Genomic DNA, 23642 nt, shown 5'->3' on the forward strand with positions numbered 1-23642 from the left:
TGTGTCATACGTATGATTACTGTGAATGTGTGTGTGTGTGTGTATCTGTTTGTGCACATGTGTGCACATGAAATGACCCCTGGAGGCAAACAAACGGAAAAAAATGGTCATCCTAGGCCCTACAGTTCTCAAGATATTCACAGAGAACTGTGTCTGCCCTACCCTCCTTTCGGGGAGTCCAGTTCAGCGTGGGGGCTACAGATCAAAACGAAAAATGACGGTTCCATGCTATCCATGTGGGGGTACATGCCCACCAAGTTTTGTGTACCCCGGTCTTTCAGTGTCCCGGGAATCCTTGTTGGTGTACGTCACAAAATGTACACATAAATTATTTTATTGTAAGGCCCCCCATGAACGAAAGTACACAAAACTTGGCATGCATTCGGAGGGTGTCATAATGATCCTACACTTTTAATTTTGTGCAGTTTTGACCTTGTCAGCCAGAGATATTGTGATGAAAACACCTAATTTTTTGCTTTTTAATTTTTAACTAGGTGGCACTCTTCATGAAATAAGTGGTAATGGGATGGGTTGACATGCCCCCTTAAGACCAACATACATAAAAAAGGTGGACCTCCTAGGCCCTACGGTTCTCGAGATATTCACAGAAAACTGTCTCCGGCCACCTACAGGCCAGTTGGTGTATAGTAACATAAATTAATTTATTGTGTGGCCCCCCATGAACGGAATTCCACAAAACTTGGCGTGCATACAGAGGGTGTCATAATGATCCTACACGTCCAATATCGTGCAGTTTTGACTATGTTAGGTCACAGATACCTTCAATTACAACACCTAATTTTTACTTTTTTGTGTTTAACTAGGTGGCGCTATACATGAAATGAGTGGTTATGGAATGGGTTGACATGGCCCCTTGAGATCAACATATAAAAAAAAATGGTCCTCCTAAACCCTACGGTTTTTGAGATATTCACAGAAAACTGTGTCTGCCCTACCCTCCTTTCGGGGGGTCCAGTCCAGCGGGGGGGCTACAGATCAAAACGAAAAACGATGGTTCCATGCTATCCATGTGGGGTTACATGCCCACCAAGTTTCGTGTACCCCGGTCTTTCAGTGTCCCGGAATCATTGACGGAAATTTGGGCATCGCGAAAAAGAAAAAAAAAAAAAAAAAAAAAGAAAAAAATCTGACTAAACCTATATGACCGCCCGGCTTAAGCTGCTTGCGGTCATAATAATGTGAATAAGTGTTGTATGTTTTTTCATTTCAGTCTGGATTTCGACCAAAGCACAGCACAGAGACTGCCTTGGTGAAGGTAACAAATGACCTCCTCTGCACAGCTGATGCTGGACTCATTTCTATCCTAATCCTCCTTGACCTGAGTGCAGCTTTTGACACCATATCCCATCAGCTGCTTCTGGAGCGTCTTACCAGCATTGGAGTGCACGGCAGTGTTCATCAATGGTTCACCTCCTATCTCTCTGGCAGGACACAGCTTGTCCAGATTTTGGACCACAAGTCGGAGAGTGCTGCTGTCACAAAGGGAGTGCCACAGGGGTCTGTTCTGGGGCCCCTGCTCTTCATCATCTACCTCCTCCCACTGGGAAATATCCTGAGGCAACATGGTGTTCAGTTTCACTGCTATGCTGATGACACCCAGCTTTATATGTCCACCAAACCGACTGCCTCCCTTCCTCCTGCTGCGATGACTGCCTGTCTGCATGATATAAATCTGTGGATGACTAACAACTACCTGAAACTGAACAGTAACAAGACTGAATTACTTGTTGTTGGCTCAAAAACAACGCTGGCAAAGATGGAAAACAGACTCTCCCTATCTATAGATGGCTCCAACATTGCCTGCTCCACCAAGGTGAAGAGTCTTGGTGTTATACTAGACAGCACACTTTCATTCACTGCCCATATTAACAGTGTGTCTCGCAGCGCCTTTTTCCATCTGCGCAACATCGCAAGACTGGGCCCCCCTCAGTCAGCAGAGTGCAGAAGTACTTGTAAACGCCTATGTTACATCCCCGCATTGATTACTGCAATTCCATCTTCTCTGGCATTCCACAGAAATCACTCCACCACCTACAAATAATCCAGAACTCTGCAGCCAGGATAGTAACAGGCACAAAGTCCACAGGCCACATAACACCTGTACTGTTGCAGCTACACTGGTTACCAGTTACCCAGAGAGTCCAGTTTAAGATCTTACTGTTGACATATAAGGCCCTGCATAACCTTGCTCCCAATTATATAACCGACCTATTAGAGAGCTACACCCCTTCCCGCTCACTGCGATCCTCATCAGCTGGTCTGCTCAAGGTGCCCAAGATGAACCTCAGCACCATGGGAGAGAGAGCGTTCTCCCACACAGCCCCAAAGCTATGGAACTCACTTCCAAACAACATCAGGCAGTGTGAATCCACTGCCCAGTTTAAAAGGAACTGAAAACGATCTCTTCCGACTAGCCTATGGACTGTGATATGGCTAAATGGACTATATATATATATATATATATCTATATATATATATATTTTTTTTTTCTCTCTCTCTTCTATTTGTTTTATCTGTAAAGCGACCTTGGGTGTCCTGAAAGGCGCTCTTTAAATAAAATGTATTATTATTATTGTTCTGCCCTTCAGGCATTTCATTTGAAGTTAATGCTTTTAATTTTGTACAAATTCAGTTTCATCCAGACTTTTATTTTGATGTTTGTATTTTTGGGCTGTACAGGAAGTAGGCAGGAAAATAGTTTAGATCACGTTAGAATTTGTGTGTGAAAAAAGCTAGAAACGGCAGGTTGGTTAAAAGTGCAGACTGTCATTACCCCAGAGAAACTGCTTCTTACATGTTGATTCCCCAGCAGAGGCATCGCTTGTATGTATCACATCTTTGTTGTAGCTAAGTTAGATCGTTAGTATGTTAATTTCATGAGGTAAAAAAAAACGGAGCTATAAGGCTAAAAACTATGGATGCTAGTTTCAACATGTGGATGCCTTCAGGATAATGTTAGCTCTAGGAAATGTTAATAGTTAACTTTACATGTGATTTCTATACTTAAGGTATTGTTCATGGAAACTAGGTGACTTGACTAATTGCAATACTTTGCTGTTTGTTTTCTAGTTTCACTCTCTTTCGTTATTTGATCTTTTGATCTTATCAATGTGGATTCAGTACAATGTGAAGAGTGAAAATAAATCTGCAAACAAGAATTTAAGGCATTCTTCATGTTCATGAATAGAAGAGAGTTTAGCTCACTGTCTAGTTGGAGTTAGCACACCTCCACGAGGACAGTACAATTAATTATTATTATTATTATTATTATTATTATGTGTAGACCACTGGTAGCATTTATATTAGTGAACTTTAAGACTACTTTGAAGTTAAACATATGACAGTTAAAAATATGCTTCAAGTATAAAAATGATAGGTCTACTTGAATGGAAAACTACTAGTATACTTTAAAAGTAGGATGTGAAATCCATGTAAAGAAAAAGTATTTGCAGTATAAAAACAATGAAAATTATAGTTTACTGAGAAATTACTGTCACGGTTGCAAGGGCTTGACCCAAACGCAGGGCAAAGTACGGCAAGGCAATCTTAAGAGTTACAAGAATCTTTATTTCCAACTAAACAAACCTTGTGTAACACAACACACATTGACTAATAACCAACGAAGACAGAGGGTTTAAATACACAGGGGTAACAGGGCACAGGTGGACAATGAACAAGGTAAAACAAGACAGGTGGAAACCATAATTAACAGACTAACGCGGATCAGGTGAGGGGCGGAGACACGGGCACAACAGAAACACATGGCAAAACAAACAAGGTGAACAGGACACAGGAAGTAAACAAGAGGAGCAGACATGAAGGAAAACACTAAACAAGGAAAACAAAACACGACAGGACCCTTACAATTACTCTATATAAGTAATCTATCATGAAGTATTCTATCATGAATATGAAAACGTGGGCTAGAAGTATAGTGGCAGTGGTTCAGGAGGTAGAGGACTCACTCATCAACCGCAAAGGTTGCAGGTTCGAGTCCAACTTCTTCTGACAAGACAATTAACCCCAAATGTGCTCCCAATGTGCAAGTTGGTGCCGTGGTGTCTGCCATTGAGTGGAAAAGTGCTAAAGCAGTCCATTTAACATTAGTAAACTAACAGTACACCTATAAGTTCACTTGTAGTGCACCTAGAACTTTAACACCTTAAAAATACTTTACGTATTATATGATGAACCAAAAGGTGTGCTAGAAGTATATAACTAGTATCTTTATAGTTTACTTACAGTTCTCAGGACTTACAAGTTTACTATTATAAACTGAAAGTGGGCCAATTTAGTACGAAAAAGTATTAAAATAGTACATTTACAAGTATACCAGAAACACATTTATACTAAATAGAAATGTAATGCCAGAGGAATTACAATAGTGGATGGAAAGCTGCTGGCTTAATGTTGGTGGGGAGATTCCTGGAAAAAAAAAAACATTGAATCACTTAATCTTTGAGTTCATACAAACCCTCGTACCAAAAAACCTTGTGTGTCAAGGCGTTCTTGACCTTGACCTTTGACCTCCAACATCAATTCACTTCATCTTTGAGTCCATACAAACACTCATACCAAATTTCAGGCATGTATGTCAAGGCATTCTTGAGATATCGCGCTCAGAGTATTCATGGACTTGACCTTTGACCTCCAACATCAACTCACTTCATCTTTGAGTCTATACAAACACTTGGACCAAATTTTAAGCATATGCGTCAAGCCGTTCTGGAGATATAATGCGCAAAGCATGAGATATGGCTGTGACTTTTATTTTGACACACGGAAAACACTTAAACAGGATGTGTAGTTTTAGGGAGCGCCAGATTGAATCTGAATTGCAAGTTGTGCAAACAAATGGTTAGTGTAGCACAAACTTCAGCAATTCAAGTAGTTTACTCTATTTAAATGATCATGTTTACTTTTCCACCTCAACATTAAAGGACAAATCCGGTGCAAAATGAACCTAGGGTTTAATAACACATACCGAGTTCGTCCGTTCTCTGGGATATGTTTTTATACTTATCGAACGTGACCAGTTTTAAGACAAACCACTAATTAGCTTATAACGCTAGTCTTTTAGTCCTTTAAATTACACTCATTTTAGGCAAGTTGTGGTGTATTCCACTAAATAACACACAGTAGACAGTCAGCACTCTTGCTGCACGTTCGCTCTTTACTCGGCTCAAGCAGGAACTGAATACAGATAACCCAGCATTCACTAGCTAGGCTGAGATGATTGGTCTACAGCGCAACCAAGTTACCAAAATTTCAAAACTCAAAGGTTTAATACATCACCCCCCTTTTTAAGTGAAGGTACTCTTCTGCTACACTAGATACTTAACTCATATAAATCAGTGCTTTATTACTCAAACCAGTAAGATACCCATATCTTAACAAATATTTTTTTTTTTTAAATACATTGTGCTAGAACAGTGTTAATCAAGAACAGTCCATTCAACCCACAGTCCAATGTTAAACCTATTTTGCAAAAATAAGTGAACTGCATTTTAAGGGTCATAGCGTCCAGGCGGTTTCTTCTCTCTGGCTGAGCGACGTAGACTTGCTGAGATACTGTTGACAACTCGTCACTGTCCATGTGCACAGGATCAGCATCCAGTTCATCGGCTGTGACACGAGATCTCAACTGATCCCCATGTCTCCTGTATGTGATGTCCCTTGAACTCTGTAGTCCTGGTCCACTCCAGACACAGACACTGGTCCTGTTTGCTCCACTGTTACTCCAGGAATCCATTCCTCTCTTCCCCCCGCTGTATTTTGCAAATACACAGGGTCATCCTGAGAAAAAGATCTGTTCACCGCTCGCTGGTCATGGTAGAACTTTTGCATGTACTGTTTCTTGCGAACAGTGACCGTTGTGTCCAGATGGATTAGATCCAGGCGAGTGCGCATATGTCTGTTCAAAAACAAGTCTGCAGCATAGGCGCCGGAATCACAGTGGCTCAAAATATCTTTTAATAAACAAAATCATCCACGAAAAAAAAAAAAAAACCTCCGCGCAAAAAACGGAGAGAGGTGTGAACCATTATAGCGGTAGTAGCCCACATCTAATATAGCCTAAAGCCATTTGTGCAGCGTCACTGTTGAAATACCTTAAACTTTCAGCTCATGGGTCAAAACCGATGAGCAAAACACCAGCAGAGCGCCCAGGCAACACCCCCAGGGAGCAGACAGCGCTCAATTCTGAGACGTTCATTGTGAATCCACTGCCCAGTTTAAAAAGGAACTGAAAACGTATCTCTTCCGACTAGCCTATGGACTGTGATATGGCTAAATGGACTATATATATATATATATATATCTATATATATATATTTTTTTTTTTTTCTCTCTCTCTCTTCTATTTGTTTTATCTGTAAAGCGACCTTGGGTGTCCTGAAAGGCGCTCTTTAAATAAAATGTATTATTATTATTGTTCTGCCCTTCAGGCATTTCATTTGAAGTTAATGCTTTTAATTTTGTACAAATTCAGTTTCATCCAGACTTTTATTTTGATGTTTGTATTTTTGGGCTGTACAGGAAGTAGGCAGGAAAATAGTTTAGATCACGTTAGAATTTGTGTGTGAAAAAAGCTAGAAACGGCAGGTTGGTTAAAAGTGCAGACTGTCATTACCCCAGAGAAACTGCTTCTTACATGTTGATTCCCCAGCAGAGGCATCGCTTGTATGTATCACATCTTTGTTGTAGCTAAGTTAGATCGTTAGTATGTTAATTTCATGAGGTAAAAAAAAAACGGAGCTATAAGGCTAAAAACTATGGATGCTAGTTTCAACATGTGGATGCCTTCAGGATAATGTTAGCTCTAGGAAATGTTAATAGTTAACTTTACATGTGATTTCTATACTTAAGGTATTGTTCATGGAAACTAGGTGACTTGACTAATTGCAATACTTTGCTGTTTGTTTTCTAGTTTCACTCTCTTTCGTTATTTGATCTTTTGATCTTATCAATGTGGATTCAGTACAATGTGAAGAGTGAAAATAAATCTGCAAACAAGAATTTAAGGCATTCTTCATGTTCATGAATAGAAGAGAGTTTAGCTCACTGTCTAGTTGGAGTTAGCACACCTCACCGAGGACAGTACAATTATTATTATTATTATTATTATTATTATGTGTAGACCACTGGTAGCATTTATATTAGTGAACTTTAAGACTACTTTGAAGTTAAACATATGACAGTTAAAAATATGCTTCAAGTATAAAAATGATAGGTCTACTTGAATGGAAAACTACTAGTATACTTTAAAAGTAGGATGTGAAATCCATGTAAAGAAAAAGTATTTGCAGTATAAAAACAATGAAAATTATAGTTTACTGAGAAATTACTGTCACGGTTGCAAGGGCTTGACCCAAACGCAGGGCAAAGTACGGCAAGGCAATCTTAAGAGTTACAAGAATCTTTATTTCCAACTAAACAAACCTTGTGTAACACAACACACATTGACTAATAACCAACGAAGACAGAGGGTTTAAATACACAGGGGTAACAGGGCACAGGTGGACAATGAACAAGGTAAAACAAGACAGGTGGAAACCATAATTAACAGACTAACGCGGATCAGGTGAGGGGCGGAGACACGGGCACAACAGAAACACATGGCAAAACAAACAAGGTGAACAGGACACAGGAAGTAAACAAGAGGAGCAGACATGAAGGAAAACACTAAACAAGGAAAACAAAACACGACAGGACCCTTACAATTACTCTATATAAGTAATCTATCATGAAGTATTCTATCATGAATATGAAAACGTGGGCTAGAAGTATAGTGGCAGTGGTTCAGGAGGTAGAGGACTCACTCATCAACCGCAAAGGTTGCAGGTTCGAGTCCAACTTCTTCTGACAAGACAATTAACCCCAAATGTGCTCCCAATGTGCAAGTTGGTGCCGTGGTGTCTGCCATTGAGTGGAAAAGTGCTAAAGCAGTCCATTTAACATTAGTAAACTAACAGTACACCTATAAGTTCACTTGTAGTGCACCTAGAACTTTAACACCTTAAAAATACTTTTCTACGATTATATGATGAACCAAAAGGTGTGCTAGAAGTATATAACTAGTATCTTTATAGTTTACTTACAGTTCTCAGGACTTACAAGTTTACTATTATAAACTGAAAGTGGGCCAATTTAGTACGAAAAAGTATTAAAATAGTACATTTACAAGTATACCAGAAACACATTTATACTAAATAGAAATGTAATGCCAGAGGAATTACAATAGTGGATGGAAAGCTGCTGGCTTAATGTTGGTGGGGAGATAAAAAAAAAACATTGAATCACTTAATCTTTGAGTTCATACAAACCCTCGTACCAAAAAACCTTGTGTGTCAAGGCGTTCTTGACCTTGACCTTTGACCTCCAACATCAATTCACTTCATCTTTGAGTCCATACAAACACTCATACCAAATTTCAGGCATGTATGTCAAGGCATTCTTGAGATATCGCGCTCAGAGTATTCATGGACTTGACCTTTGACCTCCAACATCAACTCACTTCATCTTTGAGTCTATACAAACACTTGGACCAAATTTTAAGCATATGCGTCAAGCCGTTCTGGAGATATAATGCGCAAAGCATGAGATATGGCTGTGACTTTTATTTTGACACACGGAAAACACTTAAACAGGATGTGTAGTTTTAGGGAGCGCCAGATTGAATCTGAATTGCAAGTTGTGCAAACAAATGGTTAGTGTAGCACAAACTTCAGCAATTCAAGTAGTTTACTCTATTTAAATGATCATGTTTACTTTTCCACCTCAACATTAAAGGACAAATCCGGTGCAAAATGAACCTAGGGTTTAATAACACATACCGAGTTCGTCCGTTCTCTGGGATATGTTTTTATACTTATCGAACGTGACCAGTTTTAAGACAAACCACTAATTAGCTTATAACGCTAGTCTTTTAGTCCTTTAAATTACACTCATTTTAGGCAAGTTGTGGTGTATTCCACTAAATAACACACAGTAGACAGTCAGCACTCTTGCTGCACGTTCGCTCTTTACTCGGCTCAAGCAGGAACTGAATACAGATAACCCAGCATTCACTAGCTAGGCTGAGATGATTGGTCTACAGCGCAACCAAGTTACCAAAATTTCAAAACTCAAAGGTTTAATACATCACCCCCCTTTTTAAGTGAAGGTACTCTTCTGCTACACTAGATACTTAACTCATATAAATCAGTGCTTTATTACTCAAACCAGTAAGATACCCATATCTTAACAAATATTTTTTTTTTTTAAATACATTGTGCTAGAACAGTGTTAATCAAGAACAGTCCATTCAACCCACAGTCCAATGTTAAACCTATTTTGCAAAAATAAGTGAACTGCATTTTAAGGGTCATAGCGCCCAGGCGGTTTCTTCTCTCTGGCTGAGCGACGTAGACTTGCTGAGATACTGTTGACAACTCGTCACTGTCCATGTGCACAGGATCAGCATCCAGTTCATCGGCTGTGACACGAGATCTCAACTGATCCCCATGTCTCCTGTATGTGATGTCCCTTGAACTCTGTAGTCCTGGTCCACTCCAGACACAGACACTGGTCCTGTTTGCTCCACTGTTACTCCAGGAATCCATTCCTCTCTTCCCCCCGCTGTATTTTGCAAATACACAGGGTCATCCTGAGAAAAAGATCTGTTCACCGCTCGCTGGTCATGGTAGAACTTTTGCATGTACTGTTTCTTGCGAACAGTGACCGTTGTGTCCAGATGGATTAGATCCAGGCGAGTGCGCATATGTCTGTTCAAAAACAAGTCTGCAGCATAGGCGCCGGAATCACAGTGGCTCAAAATATCTTTTAATAAACAAAATCATCCACGAAAAAAAAAAAAAACCTCCGCGCAAAAAACGGAGAGAGGTGTGAACCATTATAGCGGTAGTAGCCCACATCTAATATAGCCTAAAGCCATTTGTGCAGCGTCACTGTTGAAATACCTTAAACTTTCAGCTCATGGGTCAAAACCGATGAGCAAAACACCAGCAGAGCGCCCAGGCAACACCCCCAGGGAGCAGACAGCGCTCAATTCTGAGACGTTCATTCTCAATCAATGCAACATGTGTGGAGGGATGGATTTGAAATGTAGCCAAATCCAGTAACATTTATTCTGGTCTGGTATGATTGATTGTATTGTAAAGTTCCTGAGTTAAGCGTAATGTCCTCCTGTGCATCGGAGACTCCAACTCTACAGCTCCAGCTGTCACCTCGGGATGGCTTCAAATGTTCAATATATCTGCAGCCTAGGCCTACTGCTCGTTTATTTTCCAGGTTGCCATTAGCCTATATTAATTGTGAGCCATTATTGAAGTTATGAATCTGTTGGATAACCACATTTAGCCTATTGCGCGACATGCGATTCAATCGATATCATGCGCAACGTGATATACCCGAGACATGTAGCCTAAGCTACCAAGCTTTCGAAAGGTTTATGATATCACTTAAGATTAACAGCAATGTTCAAATAGACCAGGTTAACCTGTTTATTTTCTGTGTCCCCGTTTCCCAAACCACATTTGCTAATGCGAACTTCTGACATAAAGGAGGCTGTATTTCATGTGGACATCTTAATGCAGTTTAAGGCTGATTTATGCTTCTTACTTGTGAGCCTACGTGGGTCAGCGGCAGTCATTCTCGCATTCTCCTTTACAGCAATAAGACACAATTCCTCCAACTCTAGCCTCGCCCTTTACTCATTGTCTTCATCTTTTTTTCCCTTTTCAAAAAGTTCCTACTCAAGTCATTCGCGTTCTGTCTCCCTGTACTTTGGAGACTCCTCTGCAAATCCAGCTGAGGGGCTGTGGTTGTCATTAGCGTATAGTAAAATGTGAACGATTATCAATGATATGATAATACTGCTATGATGATACTGCTTTTATTGCATTAATCGGTTACAAGGTGCTGTCATCTATCCGAAACATCTACTAAGCCGTCTCTGGGTTTGTTGGGTGGGTATTGCAATGTTCAAATAAAGCATGTTAACCTATTTAATTTAATTAACTTCTGTGCGCCTTGTGTGATATCACTCAAGTCTTGCTTTAGTTAATTAGCAAGTTTCTACCAGAATCTCACAAATGCCGTCATGTAAGCTACTTTCTAAATATTCAACATAATCGGAAGCAGCTGCAATTATAACAGGACATTTTGAAAGAGACCTGCTGTGTCTACTTTGATAAGCAGCGTCATGAACCGCACTCAAATACGGTATGTTTTGTTTAACTTCAAATAGCATAGACTTTGTCTGTCCACTTTTGAAATTACATGCGGGGCTGAACCCCTGGAAAATGCGTGTGTGGTCTATATCTGAAATTATTAGCGTCTGTAGCTATTGGCGCCTGCAGGTGGCTCGGTGTTTATGGCATTACTTCTTTACTCTCTCTCTGAGGATTAACAACTTACATTAGGCTACTTTTGCGTTACTGCGTTGAAATGTTTCTATGGACATTATAGGCTAGATATCATCCCCTTTTATTTATTATTTAATTAATTACAGTTGTGAAACATTAGGTAGCATCTAGGCCAAACCAGGTTGCGCTGTAGGCCTACCAGGCATTTCTTACAGATAGCTAATCTCCCTTCAAAAGTTAATGAACACGGCACTTCCTAGTGCTTTTAAAAATTGTGCAAGTTCGAATTGCCTTGTGGAAGTGTTGTTGCCCAGCTCGCACACACTCCTTCATAAAAGTTGAATGGTGACATGCACACAACTTGCAAAACATTGAACTGCTTTGAGTGAAGTGCGCTTGCGAGTTGCGTTCCTTCTGTCATTAATAGCCTTAGATGCTCTTCTTCACACTGAAAACAGTGGCAGTCCTAGATACACCCTGATATTTTTTGGAATCAATTTGTGGTGTGATTGACATCAGACTAGTCATTAGCTAGTTAGTTGTGCACTGTTTTCCGCTCAGTAGTAAGGTAATAGCCTTCTCCGATGAGTTTTGTTTTTTTGCCAATATTCTTGTCGCCCTCCCAGAATTCTGAATATCTTTGCTCGCACACTGTAGGGACTGTAATGTGATTACTGACGTGTTGCACCCAACTCTGCTCAGCTACGAGTAGCCCAGAGAAAGAATCTCACGTGTGTAAGTAAAATAGAAATAGCCTATGCAAGTTGGCCTACCCCATAAACTGCATAGGCTATTTCTATTTATCTGTAAAATGACCGCATGTGTTTGTTCAACTTTATGAAGCAGAATTACGCAGGCTATTACGAGCGCACACATTTTGTTTGCGCAAGCAAGACAAAATACAGCGCAGGCGATTTTTTTTTTTTTTTTTTTTGGGGGGGGGGTTCATTATCTGGCCCATGCACTTTGAAACTCGTTCCGGCGACCTGGCCTGTAGTGCAATTTGGAGTACAGCGGTACTGCATCAGGAATACAGAGATCCTCTAAATCCATTGTGGTCTGTCCAAGCTTTTTAATTCCACTTTTAAATGTCTGCCCATACCTTTCGGCGAGACCATTACTGGCAGGGTGACCAGTGCAGAATTCCATTCTGCCGCATGAAGTTTTTAAATTCGGACGTAAACTGTGTTCCATTGTCCGTGACAACGTGCTCAGGAAGACCGTATGCTGCAAACAGTCTCCTTAGTCTTGTGATGGTGGCTTGTGAGGTGATGTTGGGCATTTTGAACACCTCCAGCCACTTGGAGTATGCATCCACAACTATCATGAAAGTGTGACCTAGGAATGGACCGGCAAAGTCTATATGTAGTCTTTTCCAGCTTTGGCCCGGAAACTCCCATGGATGTAATGGCACCTGTCGAGGCATCCGCTGTTCCATCTGGCAAGACTCACAGGCTTTGCAGACCTGTTCCACATCCACATCAATCTTAGGCCACCACACATAATTGCGTGCGAGGGCTTTCATTTTTACAACACCCTGGTGACCAGAATGCAACTCTTTTAAAACAATCTTTCTCTGTTTCTCAGGTAACACTACCCTGGTGCCCCAAAGGACACATCCACGCTCAACAGACAGATCACATCTGCATGTGTGGAAGGCTCTCAGGCTTTTATCCACGTCATTAGGCCATCCATTCATGATGAACTTCAAGACCTTGGATAGCACGCTGTCTTTACGTGTCACGCGTGCCACTTGGTCAGCATTCAATGGTGCCTGCTCTAGATGTTCTGTTAGCAGTGCGTGAATGCTCTTTGATATGGCTGTTGTCCCTGCATCGCTTGTTTCCGGTAAGGGAACTCTCGAAAGTCCATCTGCATTGCTGTGTTTTTCTGATGCACAGTACTCACAGTACCACAGTACAGTGGTATAATCGTAAGCGGACAGTATAATTGCCCATCTTTGAATTCGAGCTGCAGCCATAGTGGGTAGACTTTTGTGCTCTCCAAAAAGAGTCAGCAGGGGCTTATGATCAGTCACTAGTTTGAATTTCCTTCCCCATAAATACTGATGAAACTTTTTAACACCAAATATCAATGACAGTCCCTCTTTCTCAATCTGAGAATAATTTTTCTCAGCAGAGGCCAGCGTCCGTGACGCATAAGCAATGGGCCTCTTTTCTCCTGATGGCATTTCATGTTGAATGACAGCCCCTATGTCATAGGCTGATGAATCGCAAGCCAGTGTGAGAAGTAAGTCTGGATCATAGTGCACAAGAACCTTGTCACTTGTTAACAACTCTTTGCACTTTTCAAAGGCCTTTTGCTCGGGTCTCTTCCACTCCCATTCCACCTGATCTTTTAACAGCCTATAGAGTGAAGCTAGCACAGTGCTTTGGTTTGGCATGAATCGCCCATAGTAATTCACTAGCCCCAAAAACGCTCTCAGCTCTTTCACAGATGAGGGCGCTGGTGCATCCTTGATTGCCTTTACCTTGTCTGGAGATGGATGAATGCCTTGGATGTTCAACACATGGCCTAGATATTCAATCTGTTCTTTTCCAAACTCACATTTGGATTTCTTGACTCTCAAGCCACTTTCCAGTCTCTGTAACACCTTCTGTAGCTTCTGCAAATGTTCATGCTCAGTTTTGCCTGTAATTAGCAAATCATCCAAACAAATAACTATATCCAGATCTTTCATGAGGTTCTCCATAATGCTTTGAAAAATGAAGGGGGCAGAGCTAACCCCAAAGGCTAGCCTATTATACATGAACAGATAGATAGATAGATAGATAGATAGATAGATAGATAGATAGATAGATAGATATACTTTATTGATTCCTAGAGGAAATTCAAGATGACCTCGATGTGTGTTGATGGTCAGTTGATGGTCAGTAGCTTCTTTGACTCATCCTCCAGAAGGACCTGCTGATACGCTGAAGCCAGGTCAATCTTTGAGAATATCGTACCTCCACTCAGTGTGGCCATCAGCTCCTCAATCCGAGGCAGGGGGTAGGTCTCTGTAGTGGCAGCTTGATTGACAGTTAATTTGTAATCTCCACACAAGCGAATTGTGTTGTCTCTTTTTACTACAGGTACTACCGGTGCAACCCACTCGCTGTGTTTAACGGGTGAGATTATACCTGCCTTCTCCAGTCGGTCTAGCTCAGCATCCACCCTTGACTTCATTGCAAATGGTAATGGGCGGCTCTTGCAAAACTTTTTTTGGCTGTGATGCCACGTAGGGTGCCCAATTCGTCCTTAAACACCTCTGCGTGCAACTTTTGCAGCCAGTTTCTGCCGCACAATGCCGGGCCAGCACCTTTCACTACAATCAAAGGTAGCTGTTCTCTTTGCTGCTTGTAGCTAACTTTGGCTTCAAACTGCCCTAGCACAGGCATTACTTCTCCCGTGTAAGTCCTTAGCTTAACACTAGCAACATCTAGTGGCTGTTCTGGGAACTTCGTCAGAAATACTTTTTCGGAAATGATACTCACGGCTAGCCTCGTGAGACCATCCTGATCTCGCGAGCTTCAGGTTTCCACTCACAGATCAGTCTGGCATCTTTCCGATAGAGAAAATTTGGAGCAGTTCACAAAACAAACGGCCAATCAGCGTTGGTTTTGAGGCGGGTTTAGGTGTGACGCAACGAACAACATGACGGCTGTGGTGAGAATTAAAAATGACGTGGAAACAAAACCGAACTGAGATGTGTTAAGAAAGGGAGACGCTCCCAGGTGTATTACAAGCCGGCTCGGAGGAGAACGTGAAACAAGTTGCCTTGTTCAAGTCACCTCACGAACGTCACAGCCTTATATCTGTTAGTAGGTTCTTTGTCTGCTCCAGTGGAAAAGTTCAGACACGCCCCGGACATATGCGTGCCTATGGTGAAGTCTGGCATAAGACAAAAGCTGGGTCGTTGTACATGACAAAAGACTTGATTTGCAAATGGTCGAGGCGTGTCTTCACCAGGCACAATCGTCAGTTAATGCAAATATGAAGCAGACAGACTGATGAAGTTAGTCACATTTGTATACAGTATGTTCTTACAAATATTTTTTACTACACGGCATCCACAGATGAGATGAGCATAGCTATCGCGCAAGTTTTATTCAAATTAGAAAGTATTCCTGGGGAAGCTGTGAAGCTATGAGTCTCAGCCATGCAGCTGGGAGGAATGAACGTCACAGACATCCTCCACGACCGATTCCAGTTCATAATGGAGGAATATACTTTCTTAAGAAGTGTAGGGCCTACCGTGAAAACTTGATGGGTATTGTCGTTGATTAGGTTCATGTCACATACAAATGGTAAGTTAAAAATTTTTAACGTTAGTTACGTTACCTAACTTAATTGTATGTTAAACAAAGGCATTAGAAGAACACTCTGTTCATCTAATTGGTTGATTTGGCCCGTCGATAACCAACATAGGTGGTGATAGACAGATGGTTTATCCAATCAGCTAACCAGTATTTTCTGCCCCTTCCCAAAAGTTCTCCAACGGAAAGTTCCCAGATGGACATGCAGAGCAAATGCGAAGCATCCATCTGGCGGAGTCAGGTTAACTCACGGCAGCCCCAGTGTCAATTTCCATTTCCATGTTTTTGCCATCCACTATGAAATTCGTTTCGAATGCTTGTTTGCAGTCTTCACTGGCTAGTGTAAACATTGGCAATTCATTCTCTTCTGTCTCTATTTTTGTAGAGAGAAGGAGAGACGCCGGTGCAGCTCAGATGTCTTCTTAATTTTCAATTTATTTAGTAAAAGGTGCAGAACATACGACTAACGTTTCGATGTAGTCACATCTTCATCAGAGTCCTAGGATCAGATATCAGTCCAGGACTCTGATGAAGATGTGACTACTGTACATCGAAACGTTAGTCGTCCATAAGTCGTTGCTCCCATTACGCTAAGCAAGGTGGCTACTTGCTTGTCTACTTTGATGTCTTTAGCCACAAAGAACTGTTCCAAACGTTCCATGCAGACCACGACTCCATCTTCGGGACGAATTCCCCTATGGTCCCTATTAACACCATATTGCCTACTTTTAGACATTTTTTATCCTTGTCGCCAATTTTTTTGTGTATTCCACTAAATAACACACAGTAGACAGTCAGCACTCTTGCTGAACGTTCGCTCTTTACTCGGCTCAAGCAGGAACTGAATACCAGATATCCCAGCATTCACTAGCTAGGCTGACATGATTGGTCTACGGCACAACCAAGTTACCAAAATACCAAAACTCAAAAGTTTAATACATCACACAAGTAATCGTCAAGTTTTATTTCTGTCTGAGTGTCTGTTTTATTTTACTGAGACTAGAGAACGGCCAGTGAACCAGACACCCAAATAACAAGCTACATGTTCATTGAATGCCAAACATGGAAAAAAATATTTGATTTTTGTATTACTCAACCCACACAAAAACATTCTCATATACTTGAGAAATGTGTGTCAATGCTAACTTGCTTTGAGCTATAGTTCAGGTTACAGAAATGGGAATAACATAGAGAATGTATTATTGTTAAGTCTCCAGTGGTTCTTAGACTATCTTCACATTTTAAATTCCTTTTTGTAGTCTTCTAGAACCAAAACTTAAAGAGAAAATTGGGCACTCAACACTCACAGGTCCTGAGCTAAAACTTTTATGCTGTATCATTGGGGGAAACTAATGATGACACCATTTTGGCTTTTGTGGAGCCCTAGAGTAATGCACTCTCTCCCCTCATCCAATCGGTTGTTAGAGTTTTATATAGTATTTCATACATAATGCAATTTTCTTCCTCATTAGGTCACATCCCCATAACCTAAATCACTGTCATCTCCCCACCGGGTGCTGGGAAGCACGCGCTCCATTTCGGCTCTGCTCCATTTCAGATTCGGCAAAATGCCCTCTCCCACCCACCCACCGACCGTCTCCTCATTTGATATGTAAAACCATGGGGTGTGCAGGAGTTTTTCAGACACCCCTCAAACCCCCATATCAAACTTCCTCGTTTGCCTCTGTCGTCCCCAATGCTTCCCCCGAAAATTGTATTATTCACCTGGCAAAGATTCTGAGAAATGAGTCACTGTGATTTGGGTCAGGGGACGAGAGGACAATTGTCCATTAGCAGCTCTTCAGGACCCTTCATACAAGCTTCTGCGCTGACAGACAATTATTAGGATAAAGAGAAACAAATTTGGTTTGAGTGTTTTTTCCCCTCTCTAATGCATTTATTTCTGATTATGCAAAGTGAAAAGGACCTGTGAAACTCTAGTATGGTATTTGGCAAAATTTGACACCCCGACAAATGATCTGGTGTATACTAACTCAGAAGACAGAAAGCAATGATGACATGGACTTGGCCGTGGACGGATGGTTGCATTGTACGCAGAAGTATGCAGGTGTTCAAACTTTAGCAGGTACGTTATATGTTTTTTTTAATCTTAAAACATGCCTTAGCTGATTTGAATACCAGCCACACCCAATAATATGAAGGAGGCATGAAACCGTGGATGTTAAGCACTCCAAAAAATTAAATGAATTAGTTAAGTGCAGTTCATGCAGTGCTGATTTTGACTTGTCTGATTATATTCCTTTACATCTGAGTCCACACATTCAGGTTCTGAGTTTGTATGTAACACACTGGAGCGGGCCGCACCTTGTGTTCATCACAACTAAAGATGCATTTATCATCTCAACAACAGTGTACGCCTTGTTCTCCCCCTGGGCAAAGGCTGTTTGTCGCTGTTTGACATCCAGGTATTAGGGGCTTGAGGCACAACAACAAAAAAAGTCATGCTGTGTGACTTCAAACCCCAAATGTGTGTATCTGTGGGAGGGACACATCTCCCTGTGTGCAGAAAACAACTAATGATCCACACAAGCACTCTGAGCACGACGGCGACACAGACAAACAGAGAACCTATGGCTGTTTGGCAATGAGAAGTGTTTCTCTTGTTTTCCTCATTAAAATGTCTTACCAACTATCAACAGTCTCTTATTTCCTTTCCTATTTTAGTTGTCTGGTGCTTCAAGCAGAAAATGAGTTGTGACTGATATGCTCGGGGGGGGTTGTTGTTGGGGGGAGAGAGAAGCAATTGTGTTTTACCTCAACACCCACCTTGACTCGTCGGAGTTATAGAATGTGACCAACAGGTTATTTGAGAAGACGAAAGTGGCTCAGTGATCCGGCACAAGCTGAGGCTGTGCAAATTGAGTGCTGTTGATATCTCATGTTTCTGCCTCTTCGCCAGCTAATTCTAAATGTGCCACTCTTAATCCTTCTTGGAAAGTGAAACTGTCCTCATCCTGTCTTTTGGTGAGGGGAAAAAAATAATCGTGCTGGTGTAAACCTCAGGGGTGCCTCCGACACTCAGCATTCCTCGAACAGGTCTCCTTGGAGAAGCTATGCTGGGTCTACGAAGTGAAAAAATCCTCTAATTAACTTTCAGCAAAGTTTCACTGTAATTACTGCGGCACTTTATTAGGGCCTGGAGAAGGTCCAGAGACCGTCGTCTGGACGGAACCCCCAGGGGGCCCGATCAGGCACTTACCTGCGGCTATCTGGAGAGAGCCTTCACCTTTACAGCACAAAAATCCCTCTAATTTTCAAAACTAAAGTTAGGCTCCTCTGCACCAGTAGTTGCTGGTACCAGAACTTTCCCTTACAAATATACTCTCGACTCCACATAGTCCTCAATGATCTCTTTTGGAGTGCAAATATGATTTATTTAACATTGTTTAATCTGCACATAATCTCAACTAAGATATAATAACTGCTATTGTTTCCATATGTGTTATCTAAAATAAGATAGCAGAATGTGTGCAGTTCTTAATGCCTTTTTCTTAAACATTTTTGATATTTTGTTTGCATAATAGTTTTGTTTATGACAGACAAACTTGCTAAATCAAAAAGGGGAACTCCAGGTTTGTCACTCAGGAGGACACAGTGAGGCATGCTGTAACCCAAATCCATATTTCATGAAGGCAGAGAACAGCCCCCTCAGCAATATTAGCACACGAGCATGAGCCTCACAGGCTATTTGCAGGAGCTTCCACTTTGATGGGAATGATTATTTAAAATCAGGAGGTTTGTCAGGCCCCGAGACTTGTTGCTGTGAGACTCGGCGGTGGAAAGTGTTACATAATTGAAACAGGGCCCTGTTCTGAAGTCTAAATGGGGCCAGCATGATGGGAGATTAATGGCACACATGCATCAGACCTCAATGAGGTTTCCTTTTCGGTCCGCGCGCCCATCATTTGACTTATTAAAGCCTAAATGAAATCGATGGGACCACAATGAAAGGGAATAAAAGACCATCGGTACATTTGAGATGACTGAATTGGGTCTCAGAAGAGGACATTTTGACACTCTCCACTCACCCCACGCCATATAGATATAGGGCAAAGTCTTGAAGAGAAACCTTGTACTTCACTAGAGATTTTGCCGCCTCTTTTACAGACCTGACACAAAGAAATATGTTCACACACAGACAAACTGTGTGTGTTTGTTTGTGTGTGTGTGTGTGTTGTCTCCAAATCTGTCCGTTAACTTTTCTACTGTAATCAACTCATAGACACCTTAATAGCCCCATATTGCCATGACAGCCACCTTGGTTTCCTTCCACACAATGACCTTCATTTCTCACGAGGAAAACTTTCCCCAGAGGCGCAGTGCTAATTAGGTGGAGCTCATAGTGAAGCTAAAAGAGCCGCGCTCACTGACAAAGTGGGTGGTGTTGGCACACTTCATCTTCTGCAGTGACAGTCTACATACCTCCGAGCAAGTCAGCATTTTCTTTTTTCAAACTCTGGGAGCAAAGTAAACAAAGGGAAAGAAAGTCAGTGAAGAGTGGGCAGACTTGGTAGAGCAGAAAGTGCCCCTCAAAACTTTGGTATTGGAGCATGAAGCACGGTGGAGTGAGGCTTTTCGTACCAGGCAAATGACTCTGACTGACAAAAACCCACACTCTTAAGATGTCCATTGAGGTTTGGAGCCTGTAGTGTGTATTGGTGTGTGTTACACGGCCGTCTACATGTTTTACTTTTTTATACTTTTATACACTCCAGATCCCTGGGTAGCCTGCAAAAGTAAAAGACTCTTTTCATCTGTAATTATGTCTTTTAAAGGGCAAGGGGAATGAATGGATAAATAAGTAAGATAGACATTTACAGTGTACACTTTGTGGGGACATAGACGTGGACACTTTTTTTCTACACTGATTATTTGTCTTAATTGATCATCTTCAAGTGTTTGGCAAATAGTGATGTCCTAAATCCGAAACGCTTAGATGTGCAAATTAGACTGCACACAAGTTTAATGAGTATGATACAGATAGAGAGAGGATTCAAATTTAAAAGGGGGATTATGTTTAAACTGCAAGGGGGAGGGCAAAACAGACAAGAAGATAAATCATTTTGGTAGTTTCTACTTTTCTTATCATCTACAGTACACTTTTGAAAGAAACTGGTTGTTAATTTTGGATAATAACATGCAGTAGAATCTGTTAAAAATGGCAATAATAAACAATATCGGAATGCAATTTATCTTATCTGATATTATTAACGTATTCACTGATTGAATGGTTCATGTAGAAGGCAAAAAAGTACAAACCAGAAATTGCCTTCCATTTGCCCTCCAAAGGAGTGGCTGTGACTTAAATGCTGGCACAGATTTTCTTCCTGGAGGTGTCTTTGGTTAAAAAGCCATCTGTGAATGAACATTAATTTGAGAGAGAACAGAAGGGCCTGAAAAGCTGGACAGTCATTAAAAAGCAATTCCAACAGAGAAAATGTAGCCTGACAGCTGAGAAAATGTCAGATGTTTCTCCTTAGTTCCATGAGACACAAATGAATCTGCTTTAAATAATAGAATGTCACAAGAAGACACTAAATACTCAACTAGAATCGGTGATCTTAAAAATAATACATCCATCATGCCGCAGCAACCTGCCAGTCAACAAAATAGGTTGTCAATCACCATATGGACAGATTAATTTATGTACAACCAGAAAAACATGAAACATTCCACAAACATAAATGGAAAAAAAAAAAAAAAAAATGAAGGAAATATTTTCATTTGTTTTGATGTATTATGATTTAGTCATGCTTCCAGCCTCCAGACTCACTGGCATTAAAAAATCACATATATTTTGACAAACATATGCAATACCCCCTGAAAATGCTTTCCAACTTTAATAAATTCTGCTCCATCCTTCTCCAGAAAGGCTTTTTCAGTTGTGTGCAGCACTGGCGTATCAGCCAGATCCTCACACATGATGTATTGTTGCAAGCCATACAAATGGCTCGTTCGATCGACATCCCCCCAGTGTGCGTGGGGCTCATGTACTTTTCATAAGTTGTCAAAGCCACAGAGTTGCTAGGTCCTTGGCCAACCTATAATTGGGCCCTTGCTTTAGGAAGTGGGGAAGAGAGGGAACTAGGACATGGTGGCCCCTGTAGAACAATAAAAAAGGCAGGTAAAGGAAGGATGGCTGTGTAATTTTGTCATCATTGTTCGCTGTGATTTCCTTTTTTTATCCTTTCGCCAACCTTCATGTCATTCTACAGTTATCACCCCATTTGAAAAAGGGTAGAAAATGACACAACAGCTATTTTCACTCTAATCACACAACCACCACACAGGCGATAATGTGGTGGCAATGGCCTTCAAGAAAATTGATGCTCCAATTTTCTTTTGATCACACAATGACAGACAAGCTGTTTAGGACCGATTTGAGGGCATTGTGGTGGCAGCTTAGCACCAACTGATAAACCTAAATACGACTTCGCTTTTAACATACGATAACGCTTCTAACAGATTCTGTGCACTTGAGCAGACATGAGAGTCCTAAGAAGGAAGACATGTCATTGTTTGGAAAGTTCTCTGTTGTCACCTCGTGACAGCCAGATGGCATCACCTCATGGTGGAAGCCATACGCTTCTGTCCATTTTTGCTAAGGACCTCTATGTCAAAGCTGTCACCTAATGACCAATTCTGTATGCAAGGAAATACTTCTATGAGAACGTGCATCCCATGCTACTGCCAAAATACTCATTTACATCTATGCATGACTCTGATGGCATGAAATTAAATGTTCAACTCCAGTTCATTAAATGTTCAACCCCAGTTCAAGTGTAACTCTATTATATATTTAGGGGTCCAAGCAGTGGAGCTGTGGGATTCCTATTGTTTTTGTTCCGATTTTTAACCGTTTCCACAGTCATAACCGTAGGTACAGACTCAAATTCTTTATCATAGGTCCCAAATCAGTGCATGATCTCACACAACAGGAATTACCCATTTTTGTCCATATGGGGCATATTAATCACATTTACGTTTTTGCTCATATCTCCAGAACCGTATGGAATTTTTCCAAAATTCTTCTTTCCTTTTCTTCCTTTAGTGCTCCTGCATCAAATGAAGTCAACCACGGCAATTTGACCATTCGCCTTATTCACCCGGAGGCCAGAACAAAGCTACATGGTACACTTGCCATTACACCTCAGTCCAGTACATGGTTGTGGTAATGCACTCCGTTTGCAAACTGCCAAAAAAACTTACTGAAGAAGAAGAAGAAGAAGAACAGGCCAGCGAACCCTTCTTTGTCAGTGAGCTTTTACTTTTGGCAGTTTGCAAACTGAGTGCATTACCACCACCATCTGCTGGACTGAGGTAATGGCAAGTGTACCCTGTAGCCTAGTTCTGGCCGCCAGGTGAATAAGGCAAATTGGTCAATTTTCCCGCCATTTTCAAAAAACTCAAAAGTGAAACTAATCTATCTCCTCCTAGACCGTTGTTCTGATTCCCACAAAATTAGGTACACATCATCTACAGACCACGCCTAACAGATTGGCTTTTTCTGATTTTTGATTACGTTTTTAAGTTCAATTAACATTCGGGGTGTGGCCTATAATGTTGTTTGCCTATATCTGAACTTGTAAAGGTCCAATCCTATTCAAACTTGGTACACATAATTATTACGACATTCTTTGGACGCACACCAAATTTTGTGAAACTCTGTGCACAGGGGGCGCTGCAATAAGTAAAAATGCCCAATCTTATCCAAACTTGGTACAGACAATCAATATGACATTCTTAGGATGCCCAATATGAAATTCTGTCCATGGGGTGTTACAGCTGCTGCACCAAAACAGTGTCTGCAGCCATAACTGTAATAGGTACAGACACTACATTTTTACACAAATTTTCACTATACGTCCACAATCAATGCATGATCTCACAAAACAGACCCCTTTCTGACCGTAGG

The 23642-nt window shown here is 41.2% G+C and overlaps 1 pseudogene; it reads right to left on the minus strand.

The window, feature by feature from the left end:
* Window positions 1-1324: 1324 nt before the first annotated feature.
* LOC125294572 lies at window positions 1325-17243 on the minus strand (annotated as a pseudogene).
* Window positions 17244-23642: the final 6399 nt, after the last annotated feature.

The sequence above is a fragment of the Alosa alosa genome, chromosome 5, assembly GCF_017589495.1.
Source record: "Alosa alosa isolate M-15738 ecotype Scorff River chromosome 5, AALO_Geno_1.1, whole genome shotgun sequence".
NCBI lineage: Eukaryota > Metazoa > Chordata > Actinopteri > Clupeiformes > Clupeidae > Alosa > Alosa alosa.